The sequence below is a fragment of the Schistocerca serialis genome, chromosome 2 (assembly GCF_023864345.2).
Source record: "Schistocerca serialis cubense isolate TAMUIC-IGC-003099 chromosome 2, iqSchSeri2.2, whole genome shotgun sequence".
Taxonomy (NCBI): Eukaryota; Metazoa; Arthropoda; class Insecta; order Orthoptera; family Acrididae; genus Schistocerca; species Schistocerca serialis.
In genome coordinates, this window is record NC_064639.1 from 663,431,674 (window position 1) to 663,448,113 (window position 16,440).

At 42.0% G+C, this 16,440-nt stretch overlaps 2 protein-coding genes across 4 annotated transcripts in view; one reads left to right on the forward strand and one right to left on the reverse strand.

The window, feature by feature from the left end:
* The window catches only part of LOC126457744 (uncharacterized), a 76,077-nt gene extending 64,335 nt beyond the window's left edge, over positions 1–11,742 (reverse strand). Inside the window, exon 1 of one of the 3 annotated variants that reach the window (XR_007585519.1) lies at positions 11,615–11,717. The gene's annotated coding sequence lies outside the window, so the exon portion shown is untranslated. Of the gene's footprint in view, positions 1–11,532; positions 11,553–11,614 lie in introns of those variants that run through there. The other 2 variants (XR_007585517.1, XR_007585518.1) reach the window with 2 other exon arrangements.
* Positions 1–16,440, forward strand: part of LOC126457743 (tyrosine aminotransferase) — a 205,346-nt gene that overhangs the window by 64,510 nt on the left and 124,396 nt on the right. The window lies entirely within an intron of this gene.

A 16,440-nucleotide genomic window follows, 5' to 3' on the forward strand; every position in this document is an offset into this window, starting at 1 on the left:
TGAGCGGCTTGTACATAGTAATGTTTTTATAGAGAATACGTATCTTATTTTTAAACCTTGATATGCTCTATATCATAGGGAGTTATCGCAAATGTCATGTGCGGAACATGTAATTAACTAACTTAGGCAGAATGATTGTTGGTAAGCTTCTGTGCAAGTTTCTCTCATTTTACCGTATGGTCATTAAGAATATGTGTTTCGAATAAGTGTAACACATTTCTTGAAACGTATAGGAGTGTTTGCCCACGGAATTTCAAGAGTAAGTCTTTCCATAATGCACAATACATCTTTTCTAGCATCTGCCAGTGACGTTCGTTGTGCATCTCTGCGGCATGTCAAGTTGAAACGAACCCTTGGCGAATCGCAGAACTCTTCTTTCCTTCTTCTTTTCTCTCTCTTTTTTTTCTTCCATTGATCAGTCTGTTAAGGCACTAGAAGGACGAAAACTGCTCAGGAATCAGTCAGGCGAGGGTGGGATCCTTTCAGTGAATATATTCTTCACTGACGACTCCGACGTTACCTTGCAATTTACTTTCTTGTCATTGTATTTCCTTAATCCTAACAACAATTTCAAATACTGCCTTTTGCAATTATTTTTGCCGAGTGGTGCATGTTTACAGCGCAACAGATTTAGTTTCAGCCGCCGGCCGTTGTGGCCGAGCGGTTCTAGGCGCTTCAGTCTGGAACCGCGCGACTGTTACGGTCGCAGGTTCGAATCCTGCCTCGGGCATAGATGTGTGTGATGTCCTTAGGTTAGTTAGGTTTAAGTAGTTCTAAGATCTAGGGGACTGATGACCTCAGATGTTGAGTCCCATAGTGCTCAGAGACATTTGAACCATTTAGTTTCAGGCAAGTTAAAATATTGTAAATATTACTGAAGAAAAATTGCAACTACCCACACTTTTTCACGAATTAATTGTGGATCCATCGTCACTATTTTTAGTGCTATAATACACAGAATATACATGATTTACTTGTTCATAAAAGCTTTTACATTATATACAAGTTCTTTGCATTTACTTAAGGAAAGATTTTTCTCTGTGTGTTAAAAGTATAGGGGTCTGACAGTATTTTCTTCGGTGATGTTTACGAATACAACTGCGGTGTTCTCAAGTCATCGTCGATTAATAATGTCGTTGTTACCTTGCCAAATAAATACGTTGTGTGCATAACTTGAGAAAGTGCACAAATTAATTTTCATCATACGCCATATCAATGATGCAGACCCCTATACCGTATTGCATAAGTAGAAGCCTTTCTTCAGATAAATAAAAGCCTCGTATACAATGTAAAACCATTTGTAAACAATAAAATCATGAATATTCTATTAACATATAATAGCAAAAAATGTGAACTCTGTACGAGAGATCGTCGCTTCAATGTGACGATGGCTCAGACCCTTAACTGGTTCCAGAGAAATAAATCAGTCGTAAAAAAGGCGTGATTGGCTGCATTTTTTTTTCCCTCGGTGATATTTGTGAAAACAGCCGCGGTGTTTTCAAAGCATCATGGATAAAATAGTATCGTTGTAATGCTGTGTTGTTCGATGTGAGGTAGTTTGAAAGGTTGGTGTACACTGTGTTAGTGGCAGTGTGCCACAGCAGAAGGCGCAGTTGCTTTCCAAGGTCCAGACAGGTTTCCGGCTCCCAGTTCTTGTTTTGCATGATCACTGGCGTCTCCTGTTTGCCTCACTCTTGGCAGCGTAACCCACACGCTGGGACCAGCGTAAAAGCCGTCCTAAACCTGCGTCCTGCACTGCGCACTTAAAAGGCTGTTGCGAACTGCTGGAGCGAGGAGTGGGTCTGCAGCACAGCACCTGCTCTGGGATACTGCCCTCGCGTACTCACCAGAAGTAAACAGCAGTGCGAGCAGAAACTTTTGGGCCGTGGAACTACAATTTTAGAGATTTTTAAACACAGGAAAATCAGTCTAAATTATGAGACAGAATTGCCGGCCAACTGTGACCCGCCAATATAGCCTCGCGCGTTATCACACCGCTGCTGGGATTCGGGGAGGCACTCCCGGCTGATTAACGACGAGAGTCTGTGTGCTGGCTAGTCTGGATGTTGTTTTTAGGCGGTTTACCACATCCGACTAGGTGAATAACGGGCTGGTACCGACTTCCTGATTCAGTTACACAATTCACAATCATTTCGTCTCGCACTACATAGTTTTTGGAAAAACATAGTTCCTTCCTCGGGGAGGAGAGAGGGACGAGGGAGGAGGAGTCATGGAAGGTTAAAAAGGAAGAGCAAGTTATTGAGACCCCAGAATGAGAAGGACCCACCTAGTAGTGAGGGCGAGGTTAGGTCTCCGTAATGTAAGTGCTGAGCAGCTTTCTGTCTCATAATTTTGAAGAATTGTAGATAGCTTTCATCCATGCACTATCCACTGGAAAATCTACGATACGTGCTGTGGTGTCATATGTATATTAACATTCTCCTGTTAGACGTCTCATAAAAGTGTCGCTGAACTTCATCAGCTCTGTGGCACAGTCATTTATTGTAGTTACACATGAATGGCATTGTTTCGCAGGTGAAGAAGTGTTATACAAACTTACGCGGGCGGAAACACTATACATTAACATTTCTCAAAATCGCAACATACACAAAGATGGTCCAAGTTAACCCGAACTTGGAGAATGTACAGAACAGTGTCAGAGAGAAGTGATTAAGACGGAAGAGATGATGTACCTGCAGACCCAACAGCACTGCCTCTTGCGACAGGAAAGCTCAGGATTCATTAGACAATGAAAAGTCATTAACCGAAGCAAAAATATGAAAGCAACTGCCAATGATCCTAACTGACGTGAAAGGGCACATTATAAGCCTGTGAGAGATATCAAATGGAGCAGAATATCGATCCCCAGGAAATCGATTTGCACATCATGTGGAATTAGTAGTTGTAAGAAGGTTGTGCACGATGACCATACAATGGCGGAGTGTACAACGTGACTACAGCACGGGAGGATTGTCGTCATAGCCGCGCGGCCGTAACGGGTCATATTGTTGGATCGTCAGTGAAGTACTGCAATAGGTGTGCACCTGACGGCTCTATGTCTTCTGTGGACTAGACCAGTGTTTCTCAAGCGCCGTATCGCGGTACACTCATCTGTCCCGAATACATGTCAAAGTGTGTCGCGAGGTTTTTAATGTCTTCTAATCGTCTGCACATAAAATATCTAGAACATAGGAACAAGACTTCTGGTCAGGTGACTACAGGGTTATAAACACAAAATCAAATAGGGGTAATGCAGGAGTAGGTTTAATAATGAATAGGAAAATAGGAATGCGGGTAAGCTACTACAAACAGCATAGTGAACGCATTATTGTGGCCAATATAGATACGAAGCCCACGCCTACTACAGAAGTACAAGTTTATATGCCAACTAGCTCTGCAGATGACGAAGAAATTGAAGAAATGTATGATGAAATAAAAGAAATTATTCAGATTGTGAAGGGAGACGAAAATTTAATAGTCATGGGTGACTGGAATTCGGCAGTAGGAAAAGGGAGAGAAGGAAACGTAGTAGGTGAATATGGATTGGGGGTAAGAAATGAAAGAGGAAGCCGCCTGGTAGAATTTTGCACAGAGCACAACTTAATCATAGCTAACACTTGGTTCAAGAATCATGAAAGAAGGTTGTATACATGGAAGAAGCCTGGAGATACTGACAGGTTTCAGATAGATTATATAATGGTAAGACAGAGATTTAGGGACCAGGTTTTAAATTGTAAGACATTTCCAGGGGCAGATGTGGATTCTGACCACAATCTAGTGGTTATGACCTGTAGATTAAAATTGAAGAAACTGCAAAAAGGTGGGAATTTAAAGAGATGGGACCTGGATAAACTGACTAAACCAGAGGTTGTACAGAGTTTCAGGGAGAGCATAAGGGAACAATTGACAGGAATGGGGGAAAGAAATACAGTAGAAGAAGAATGGGTAGCTTTGAGGGATAAAGTAGTGAAGGCAGCAGAGGATCAAGTAGGTAAAAAGACGAGGGATAGTAGAAATCCTTGGGTAACGGAAGAAATATTGAATTTAATTGATGAAAGGAGAAAATATAAAAATGCAGTAAATGAAGCAGGCAAAAAGGAATACAAACGTCTCAAAAATGAGATCGACAGGAAGTGTGAAATGGCTAAGCAGGGATGGCTAGAGGACAAATTTAAGGATGTAGAGGCTTATCTCACTAGGAGTAAGATAGATACAGCCTACAGGAAAATTAAAGAGACCTTTGGAGAAAAGAGAACCACTTGTATGAATATCAAGAGCTCAGATGGAAACTCAGTTCTAAGCAAAGAAGGGAAAGCAGAAAGGTGGAAGGAGTATATAGATGATCTATACTAGGGCGATGTACTTGAGGACAATATTACGGAAATGGAAGAGGATGTAGATGAAGATGAAATGGGAGATATAATACTGCGTGAAGAGTTTGACAGAGCACTGAAAGACCTGAGTCGAAACAAGGACCCGGGAGTACACAACATTCCATTAGAACTACTGACAGCTTTGGGAGAGCCAGTCCTGACGAAACTCTACCATCTGGTGAGCAAGATGTATGAAACAGGCGAAATACCCTCAGACTTCAAGGAGAATATAATAATTCCAATCCCAAAAAAAGCAGGTGTTGACAAATGTGAAAATTACCGAAGTATCAGTTTAATAAGTCACGGCTGCAAAATACTAACGCAGATTCTTTACAGGCGAATGGAAAAACTAGTAGAAACCGATCTTGGGGAAGATCAGTTTGGATTCCGTAGAAATGTTGGAACACTGACCCTACGACTTATCATAGAAGCTAGATTAAGAAAAGGCAAACCTACGTTTCTAGCATTTGTAGACTTGGAGAAAGCTTTTGACAACGTTGACTGGAATACGCTCTTTCAAATTGTGAAGGCTGCGGGGGTAAAATACAGGGAGCGAAAGGCTATTTACAATTTGTACAGAAACCAGATGGCAGTTATAAGAGTCGAGGGACATGAAAGAGAGGCAGTGGTTGGGAAGGGAGTGAGACAGGGTTGTAGTCTCTCCCCGTTGTTATTCAATCTGTATATTGAGCAAGCAGTGAAGGAAACAAAAGAAAAATTCGGAGTAGGTATTAAAATCCATGGACAAGAAATAAAAACTTTGAGGTTCGCCGATGACATTGTAATTCTGTCAGAGACAGCAAAGAACTTGGAAGAGCAGCTGAACGGAATGGACAGTGTCTTGAAAGGAGGGTATAAGATGAACATCAACAAAAGCAAAACGAGGATAATGGAATGTAGTCGAATTAAGTCGGGTGATGCTGAGGGAAATAAGACACTTAAAGTAGTAAAGGAATTTTGCTATTTGGGAAGCTAAGTAACTGATGATGGTCGAAGTACAGAGGATATAAAATGTAGACTGTCAATGGCAAGGAAAGCGTTTCTGAAGAAGAGAAATTTGTTAACATCGAGTATAGATTTAAGTGTCAGGAAGTCATTTCTGAAAGTATTTGTATGGAGTGTAGCCATGTATGGAAGTGACATGGACGATAAATAGTTTGGACAAGAAGGGAATAGAAACTTTCGAAATGTGATGCTACAGAAGAATGCTGAAGATTAGATGGGTAGATCGCATAACTAATGACGAAATATTGAATAGGGTTGGGGAGAAGAGAAGTTTGTGGCACAACTTGACTAGAAGAAGGGATCGGTTGGTAGGACATGTGTTGAGGCATCAAGGGATCACCAATTTAGTATTGGAGGGCAGTGTGGTGGGTAAATATCGTAGAGGAAGACCAAGAGAGGGATACACTAAGCAAATTCAGAAGGATGTAGGGGGTAGTAGATACTGGGAGATGAAGAAGCTTGCACAGGATAGAGTAGCATGGAGAGCTGCATCAAACCAGGACTGAAGACCAGTACATCAACAAATATATTATTACCAAATCGTTTCTTGGAGTAGAGCAGTCTGCAAGAAATCGCCTATCTGTTTACGTGATTATACGCATAGTAAAAAAAATATACTGTATGTACTTAGGGTGTTTGCTTTGTTGCATTGGGTAAAAGCCACATTTAGGGATGTCCCGTAAGTTTGCATCGTCTTCTGGTGTGCCCCAAAGGAAAAAGGTTGAGTAATGCGGGGCTGGACAAGAACACGCATATCAGCGTTGGCCTTCATAGAATAGAAATCACGAACACATAGACTGCAATGCCCGGTCTTCGCTGGCGAGGTGAGCAGCAAAATTGAGTCGATTAATAGAGCTGTTAACGATTTTAGACGATCTATTTAATTTGTACCAACACGAAGCTACTAATCTGGGTTTGAGTAAAGTCATTCTCCAATAACTATAGATGGAAACTGTGAAATCAAACTACAATGGTAGAAATGTTTCGTATGTTCTTCGAAAATTAGTCTCACATTGTTACTTGTTTATGATCGAACAAGATAAGCAGAAAAAAACGAAAAAATCGCTTTGGATGATCGCCTTCTCATAACTGTAACGGAAGAAATGTTCTCGCAAATGACATCCTTTTTTTTCTATGTACTTCTTCTTGAGTTCTGCTTATAACAATATTGCAAGAACGAGGAAAAACACTGAAAAAAACTATCAATTTGGGTTTTTACCTTCAAATATGATTCGTAAACGACGGAAAAATAAAAAAAATTAAGTTTTGCTCGACTAAATGAAGAGCGTTTCCGTTAATACATCGTTGTATTTTGAAACAGATAGTGTTGCTGATTGCTCAGGTCGGCCGGTGTGGCCGTGCGGTTCTAGGCGCTTCAGTCTGGAACCGCGTGACCGCTACGGTCGCAGGTTCGAATCCTGTCTCGGGCATGGATGTGTGTGCTGTCCTTAGGTTAGTCATGTTTAAGTAGTTCTAAGTTCTAGGGGACTGATGACCACAGATGTTAAGTCCCATAGTGCTCAGAGCCATTTGAACCATTTGATTGCTCAGGGCGTCTTTGTTACTTAACCTTTCGTATTCCGTCTGTAGAAAGAAAAATGGTACGTACTGTAGGAGATTATACTTAGTGTTCCGTTTTTTGATTGCCCTGAGTGCATAAACACCATATGTAGATCTTTTATCCTCACGCCTTACATAATTTACTACCGGCACATACATTTTTAGAATATTCTAAGCTGACGTCTCAGTTTGCCCTGATATTGAGTATCAACAGATGTAGAGGAATAGCTGGTTAAGCCGAATCCATCAGTTAAAAACCACCACCCCAGCTGACAATAGTTTGCGAATTATTACGATTGCCGTCGTGCGTAATATCTGCATCAGCCCAGTTCATCACTCCTTGAAACAACAGACGCGGTTAGATGCATGTGTTTCACACAATCGGGAAAAATTTCATCTGTATTAATCTAATTACTCGACCCACGTTTCCATTGTGTCTCAAGTTTCAGTGTGAAGAAGTTAACTTTTTGCTGTGGCATATGGGATTTTTTAAAGTTAAATTTGTTGTTTGAATCGGTTTTTGATGAAGGAACAATCCTAATAGTAAGTGATACATCTTATCATCCCTAATTATTTTTATCAATTAAAGCCTTTATAATCCGTTTCATAACATGCTACTGAAAGAATATATATGAGTGGTCGACTGGAGAAATAATGTGGCACTGCCGCTATATCTTCACGGAAGTGTTACAACCTTCATCAGTTTCTTCCCGCGGCACAACGCAAAAAAAATGGTTCAAATGGTTCTGAGCACTGTGGGACTTAACTGCTGAGGTCATCAGTCCCCTAGAACTTAGAACTACTTAAACCTAACTAACTTAAGGACAACAAACACATCCATGCCCGAGGCAGGATTCGAACCTGCGACCGTAGCGGTAGCGCGGTTCCGGACTGTAGCGCCTAGAACCGCTCGGCCACACCGGCCGGCTGGCACAACGCATATTATTACAGTATTACCTTCGTCACTGGGAGCACACACTTCGCTTGACCATCAACAGTATTACGTTCAGATTTCTTAGTGTACGAATGGTAGTGTTAAAGTCAAGACGTGACAAGCAGTCACGCAGGAGGTAAGCGCCCATTTTACGAAATTTAAAATGTACATTGCTTTTATGGATGCTGAAGAAGTACTTAACAGTCACAAGATATAAGGCAACTGCCTTATTTACGCGTTTCGAATACGTTTGTCTTCAGAATATCAGGTCAGGAAGAACAACTTCATAAAGGCAGCTTGGGGCATGTGAATGTGTCATTCAAAAACGTAACTGGTTTGTTACTTTTGGAATGTATCACATTCACATGCCCCATGCTGCCTTTTTGAAGTTCTCCTTCCTGACCTAATATTCTCCATTCTTCTGCAGACGAGCGTATCCAAAACGGTAAATAAAGCAGTTACCTTATATCGTGACTACTAAATGTTTTTCCAGCGTCCATAAAACACCGATCAACATTTAAAATATGGTTTTCAAGTTTTTCTTATCATCTCAAAATAAATGATACATAACTTTTTGTTTCTTTGGTAGGTACAAATCTGCCACCCTGGCATACACTGAAATCGCCGTCACAGTGCTGTAGTATGGCGCTAGAGGAACCAAATAACGTGGCGCACGCCGCTGATGAAGTGAGATGAACTGCGCTATTCTGTTTTGTGGCATCTAGCGCCGTGCTAGGCAACTGTGGCGGGGATTTCAGTATGTACAGCGACTGTAGACATATTACCTGGGAACAAACAGAAGATTAATTATGTAACTTTATTTTTTCAATGTGATAAAAGCTCATGACTATCCCTCCTATATCCCTACACTCCTACGCACCGAGATCAAAGGAGACTAGCACCACTGGCTCGTATCGCTTTGAACCAATCTGTTCTACGACGCACCACTACATGACATAGCAAGAAAAGTGCGACCTCTTTTGAGTAAGCACTCTATGACTTTCCTTATTTGCACATCCTTTCGTATCAGCATATTGTTGCTTCTTTTCCTTCTGGTTATACGCGAACTGCGTCGTTCATTTACGACAGCAATGAGATAGCGTCTATAACCCGCGAAAAAAAAAGTGCGAGGCTGTGGAAGACGAAGTCATAACTAACAAGCACTATGGATGGCCAATATGCACTTGACCCTAAGATGGCAACTCGCGGCCTTGTGAAACACAGAGTGTACAACAGCACAGCCACACAAGTGAACAGCGCGTGTTCCTACACGTGCTCGGGGAGAAGTTGACCTAGAGGCTGGCGCACGCGCCCTCTACATGGTAGGACCCACGACCGGTCCAGAGTTGCCATCTGGTGGCGGGGAGGAAAGACAACTTCACGTGCTGGCGCGACAATGACTGCATTACGAACAGACACGTTTCAAACACGACAGGCAGCGATTGGAGTTTGATGTCGTTACTCCTGTAAGTACATACTCCGTAAACGTCAAACCAGTTTTCTCATCTGTAAGAAAAGATGCATTATCATTGAAGTGAAAACGCACCGTAACGTACATCGTTGTTTCCTTCAATGCTCGCCAAAAAGTAGTTAGACGTACCGTTTCCGCAAGAAAGGCCCTACAAAAAATGGTTCAAATGGCTCTGAGCATTATGGGACTTAACTTCTGAGGTCATCAGTCGAAAGGCCCTTCAGCCAAAAGATGAAGTCACAATTGACAGAAATGGATGAATATCTTACGAGTGTTCTCTCATGTCCTAATGACTTTCGGCTACCGTGTTCTGGTAATTACATATTATAATTTTATAAACTAACTGCCTGAGAACGATTTCTTGTTGTCCACAACAATGGGTGACTGATTAGTTCATAATCCTATCTCAGATATTCTGTTCACAATTAGAAAATACTCTTTTCATTTACAGATAGTACAAATTACTTACCTACAATTGCCCATACACCAACTCAGCGTTTTCTTAGACTGTCAACCTACTGTTTTTTTTTTTCGTTAAATGTGCGCTGTCTGTATGTTTATAACAACACAAAACATTTGACGTGGTGGTTTCATGGCATGGGAAGGAGTGAGAGTAAATAGCAACGTCTAGGTAGATGAATCGAATGTAAAAACGTAATCAACAGCCGTAGTATGTTAGCGAAAGTGTACGTAATGTAAAATATTACTTTTCAGCTCATATCACTACAAACCATTCGAAAGTGCTAAGCCAACATTGTTCTAGCGGTTATTGAGATATTAAAAGCTTCTTTAATATTATAATGGCGCTCTGACTACATGTTTTTACGCAACTTACGTATATAGGGAATCTGCTGTTAAAAGTAACAAATGTATTCATTTCCGCAACGTTTGTTATAGTAACATACGGGTACGGGAGGTAACAATTAGAACTTACCGCCATGAAAACCTATATGAATATGCTCTTCAAAGACGCCACTCGATTCTTTCAAAATAATAAAATTATTTTCTTTCATATGTTACATCGTCGTTAGTTCTGAAATGAGACTGCACGCTCTCGACTAAATGTTGAGTAACGTCGCAGCGGCTGTGAGAAAATTAATGAAAGGGGTACGAAGTACCAACAGAAAAAGGGTGTATGCTTACCATAACACGACGTTCTAAACTGTTATTATGATCTTTCCCTTCGAAGGTTTCCATTTCTAATGGAAGTGTAAATGATTCCAAGTTGATAGTTCGCTTACGACACAAGCAGGCTGAGATCTTCATGCGATACTTATTTGTATGGTAACAAGGAAAAGCACCAAACATAACTATCCGCTGTTCCTGCTGGCGTGGATAGTTTACAACTTAGCACTGCTCTTTAAAAAGGATGAAGTAAGTATTAAATGAGGAAACAACAAAATTTAATCCGCCCCGTCCCTTTACGTGAATCACTTGTTTCATCTGGAAATAACTTTTTAGGGAGAGAGATAAATGCGTATCACATCGAAAATTCAAACACACTGGGATGTAAATTTTCTTCTGTTGAAATTCCTGATTCAAAGAAGTCATATGATGTTATTACTCAATATATAGGCACTAAAGAAATATTAGCCATGGTAGAAATAAGTAATTTATATGGTACGTATCATACAGACATCTAAGAAAGTCTATAAGTGCATTCTTGGTAACAATAAGCATACCAGGTTTGAATAACTGATAATACTACCTTAACGACCAGTTCCATCGAAAAACCCAAAGAAAGCAAAGCCGATCGTCAGAAAACGTAATTGTCTATCTTCCACCCTTCAAATGTAATTACAACTCCTGTTATAATTTAAGTGGACGTTTCATTCTAGTTAAATTCTCCAGGAGGAAATGAATATACGTTCTTCTTTTGGCCAAGGAACTAATAAACTGAAAGTAGGGTGAAAGCAATTTTTATCCCAAAAAAGACATATTTGTGTAAGTATCGAGTGAAATTCTATGATACAGGAGGCGATAAAGTATCAGCCTAAACTTTACATTTGTTCTACTCGTAATAGTTTCCAAAAATTCCATACTCTCTTCTCGATAATGTATGCAGTAAGAGCATTTGTTACCACCTACAAACCTTTTTGCAGCATCGATCCTACGTATTTCGCAGTAACTGTTGTTACTCCTCTATAGCGAACACCTAGATCAATAACGAAAGAAAAAAGAAGGCGCACTCGCTGTATCCACTGGTTCTTTACAAGGACGATCCATCACAGGGAGACTTCTAACAAGAAGTCAGGCTTAGGAGAAGCACACCTACGTCACCAGGTTGCTTGTATCGAGCTGAAGAATACCCGTAACGTCGACATTGAGATGTAGCCGCCGAAACACACTCACAGCCACGGCAGCGATGGAACTGCAAACGACTGCGCAGCTTCTCGCTGCCACCCTGAGACTGGATGGAGCGCGGGTTAGCGCTCCCAGCTCTCCTGGCTGATGCAACCACCAGTCAGATATCATCACGCACCCAGCCTCATGACGCCGACATTTCTATTTATAGCACCAGTCAGGGGCAGAAGGGAATATCATTCTGTTACAGTAATTCTGAAACAGTTATTGTTAATTATTGGCTCTGAGCACTATGGGACTCAACTGCTGAGGTCATTAGTCCCCTAGAACTTAGAACTAGTTAAACCTAACTAACCTAAGGACATCACAAACATCCATGCCCGAGGCAGGATTCGAACCTGCGACCGTAGCGATCTTGCGGTTCCAGACTGCAGCGCCTTTAACCGCACGGCCACTTCGGCCGGCTGTTAATTATTGACAATTAATTTTACAGCTCAGTTTTAGGATATTTAAAAATTAATTCTGGATATAAACTTGCTATAGAACTGAATACCATAATCTTACGGTCAGTACTAAATCTTCCTTTTCAAAGATTTCGTGTAATGAGCAACGGTGACAGATTAGAGAACCTCGAGTAAGATTCATTGGAAACTCGGTGAGAGGTCGCAGAGGGCGGCACATCGTAGTTACTTATTCTTCAAAAGACTGACCACACAGGTCCCTCTCACACAGACTTCTGTTTCAAATCCTGTTAATGGTGACATCGAGATAATTAGGGTCAACAAGCTAAATTGTTTTTGACAAAGTCAGCCATCAACTTGAAGATTGCTTTGAACTCCACTGTGCTTTGCTAGACATGGTCCTGTTGGTCGTGGTATTCTGTTTCAATCCCATTTCCGAATTAGCACTCACAGGCAGGTTTTGATGTACCTGAACAAGCCCCGATTCACTGTATTACTCATAGAAAGCTTTCAAGTAATGCAAACTCCAAGTAGGAATATCACAATGTAGGAAAAAACAGATTGCTACTTACCGTAAAGAAGACACGTTAAATTGTAGACAGGCACAATTAAAAGACACTGACATGAAGCTTTCAGCCAAAGCCTTCATCATAAAGAAGAGATGCACACCATTCATACACACAAGCAAGCACACCTCACACACACACGACCGCCAACTCCAGCAAGTCGGGACTCCGACCCGAGGTGCTTGAGTCGGCGGTCGTGTGTGTGTGAGGTGTGCTTGCTTGTGTGTATGAATGGTGTGCATCTCTTCTTTATGATGAAGGCTTTGGCCGAAAGCTTCATGTCAGTGTCTTTTAATTGTGCCTGTCTACAATTTAACGTGTCTTCTTTACGGTCATAAAAAGGTTTGATGGAGATGAAAGTCTGACCAACCCCCAGAATAAGCAAAATATTAGCACAGAATACTAAACCGATTCGTAAAAATGGTTCAAATGGCTCTGGGCACTATGGGACTTAACATCTGAGGTCATCAATCCCCTGTACTTAGAACTACTTAAACCTAACTAATCTAAGGACATCACACACCTCCATGCCCGAGGTAGGATTCGAACCTGCGACTGTAGCGGTCGCGCGGTTCCAGACTTTAGCGCCCAGAACCGCTCGACCGCAACGGTCGGCCACCGGTTCGTAAAACTCGTTATAATTATGTATTGAATGGACATGTGAAGAAAGAATTACATGGAAAATTTGCCAAGATAAACTCATTAGCTGTGAAGGAAGCACGAGGAAAAATTCAGGTGAGCGTGACAGTATTCGGATAGTCAGCATACTCTGCTGGACAAGTTGGGTGCAGTAAATAATTGAGGCAAGAGACAGAGAAATGAAATATGATGCAAAAGCACTCAGCTCATGAATACATACATGGAGGAAAGGAAGAACAAGAAAGGCACCCCTTGGTTTCTGGCTCTATTCTAAGGTTGTATCCACGGATGACTCTGCCATATGTAACTGTGCAGTGCGTGTGACTATTGACGTATGCTCTGTTAGTAATTAAAGTTGCAACACCAGCAAGCGGTTGGCATCAACAGTCAACTGTACATTGCTTGGCCATGAAAATGATTAGCACTTAGAAAAATTAAGCAGAGGTTTACTCATTCTGAAATCACATTTGTGTGTTGTTCGTTTGTGAAAATGTCGTGTTATGTCTCGTGTAAGGAGTAGAAACGTTTAGCAGCACGTGTCGGGATTCAACAGTGGCAGGACCGTGGCCTATCTAGACTGCGCTTTATCGTTCCGCGACACTGCTGCTGGCGTTTGTCGAACTCCGACTGTTGAGCGAGTTTGGAGATCCGTACTCAACGCCATGAATGTTCTCAACGTCCCCACATGTCTAGCAATGTGAAATACAAACACTAAAAGACTAACACCACACAGCTAGCAGTAGTTACAACAGTGCCACGTTACACCAGTACAATTTTTCACAAGCTGGCCGTTGTGACCGAACGGTTCTAGGCGCTTCAGTCCGGAACAGCGCTGCTGCTACGGTCGGAGGTTCGAATCTTGCCTCGGGCTTGGATGTGTGTGATGTCCTTTGGTTAGTTAGGTTTAAGTAGTTCTAAGTCTAGGGGACTGATGACCTCAGATATTAAGTCCCATGGTGGTCAGAGCCCTTTTTTAGTTTTCACAATAGAACAACGAAAAGAGTGTGAATTGCATAAATGAGTTCGTAATGTGTGGCCGTTGCCATAGGATAATGACACCCACAACAACTTATAACTGAAGACTGAACAACGGCGTCGTTCATAAAGATAAGTTCTTAATGCAAGATAAAAACGCAAACAGACGTTACAGTTTTCGAACCAAGCTGTTCCATGGGAGGACAATATCCACACAACTTATGGGTGAAAGCTGAATGCCGCTCTTGTTTCAAATAGTTCGCGAGTAAAGCAGTTGCACTTGCATGGTGAGGGTAACGCCTCGCAACTAAGTTCTTGAGCACAGTACTTGGTACACGCCAATATGACGTGGATCAGATCCGCAAGCACCGTTGGTTTCTGATTACGGCGATGATTTCCAACCACTGTAGATGGGCGGGGTAACACCCGTGTCTTAGCCACATGAGGATGCGAGAAGTCACATCACATCGACTAAACCTAAACGAGGTGAGCCATGGCCGAGAAGAGACGTTCGGCTGTTATGGTCGCCAGGTGGCCTCCCTCATATTGCTGGGATACGTGCCATTCACAGTTCCACTGGTAATAAGCAGCTTTCTTCACCATCGAGTTGAAATACGTGCAAGGGATCGGTTTTGGCAGGAACTGTCCTTCCTTAATGCCCGTCTTAGCGAAGCGGTCAACAATTTCGTTATGGGGAATGCCATGATTACATTTTATTCTAAGTGAGCGGAAGTCAATGCCCAATACCCGCGAGTCTGGTATGATATTCAAGAGAAGTCTGCTTATGAAACGCCGGATGTTGTAATTTCTGCAACATTCTTTGGGAGTTCGTTAGGATCAATACGAACCGGAAATTCTGCGTACCATAGTAAATAACTTCCCAGATGGCCAGGAACAACAACACGCTTTCACCGTGGAGCGACCAGGAGGACATTGGACGCAGAGTGGCATCACCTCGACCTTCCAGAAGTGTCCTGGTACTGCACGTAGTATCTGTTGGAGGCATCCGTTTGCAGAGATTAGAAGAAAAACGAGCGTTAGTATAATGCAGTCGTCATCCTCATACAGCCCCGGTGCTTGTTTGTTGTGTTATATGATGCTGTTGGGTACACAACACGATCACCTATGTTTCGTGTAACTATAGCTTTTTGGTGTGCCCAAGCCGGTGGCTGTGCCCTAGATTCTAGGTCTCCGTGCCGTTATCTTTCAACAAGATAACGGCCATGCTGTCCTGACCTACCTCGATACAAAGGTTATCCGACTGTAGCCCTGATCAGATTGTTCCTTAGATCTTTTACCCAGTGAAAGCATTTGGTCATGGACTGCTGACAGACTAGCACTCCCTCACTCACCAGCCACTCCACTACTATTGATGAATTGTGGCACAGAGTTGAAACACCTTGAAATGAAGCACCCATATCTGTCGTCCAAGCGCAGTTTGACTTGATGCCTAGCCGGATCAGAGCCATTGTGGCTGCCAGAGCTGGAAGCTCTGCGTGTTAAATTTCGCGCTCTGTCTGCCACAAATCACCAATAAATTTAATCCTATTTCCTCCTACAATACTGTCCGTACAAACTTCGTTATCTTCTATCCTGCTTCGTGTTGCAATTTTTATGTCCAGCTTTGTATTTACGGCTATGATGTGTCCACACCCACTTGTTGACATTAAAATGAGCTAAATCTCGAAACTTACCTGTAGCTCTTATTAAAGTAAGGGAGAATGTTGTACCTAGAGGATAGTGTAACTAGGAACAACGTGGTTCTTTGATCGGTACTTCACTTTAGCGGCTCGTTTTAGAATCACACGAAGACCGCCATAAGCAGTTTCCGCAATTTTCTACAATTTTTGTTGTTATTGGACATGAGGCTGTGTTTTGTGCAGCATTTGTAAATATTTTGCGCTCAGCAGATTTCAATTCTGTATACTATATTAAAACTGTTTGGAAAATATTGTTAATCTTTCAGGTACAGAATTTTATAATGAGTAAAATACTATATACACTCCTGGAAATGGAAAAAAGAACACATTGACACCGTTGTGTCAGACCCACCATACTTGCTCCGGACACTGCGAGAGGGCTGTACAAGCAATGATCACACGCACGGCACAGCGGACACACCAGGAACCGCGGTGTTGGCCGTCGAATGGCG